Source organism: Penaeus monodon, chromosome 15 (assembly GCF_015228065.2).
Source record: "Penaeus monodon isolate SGIC_2016 chromosome 15, NSTDA_Pmon_1, whole genome shotgun sequence".
Taxonomy (NCBI): Eukaryota; Metazoa; Arthropoda; class Malacostraca; order Decapoda; family Penaeidae; genus Penaeus; species Penaeus monodon.
Genome location: NC_051400.1, coordinates 27,027,607 through 27,027,819, shown reverse-complemented (window position 1 = coordinate 27,027,819; position 213 = coordinate 27,027,607).

Genomic DNA, 213 nt, shown 5'->3' with positions numbered 1-213 from the left:
TATGCCATCCCTTTTGGAAATAAATAATGCATACATAAAACAAGAACCCTGAAAATAGAGAGAGAGATATACATGTGTAAATAGATGCAGATCGACCTGGAAGTCCACAGACAGAAACATTTACACACATTTCCATGCGAATTTGGGATTTCATATATACAGGTACATATACTTGCATATGGGTTGGGCCCCAGGGGTGAAAAACAAAAAAAA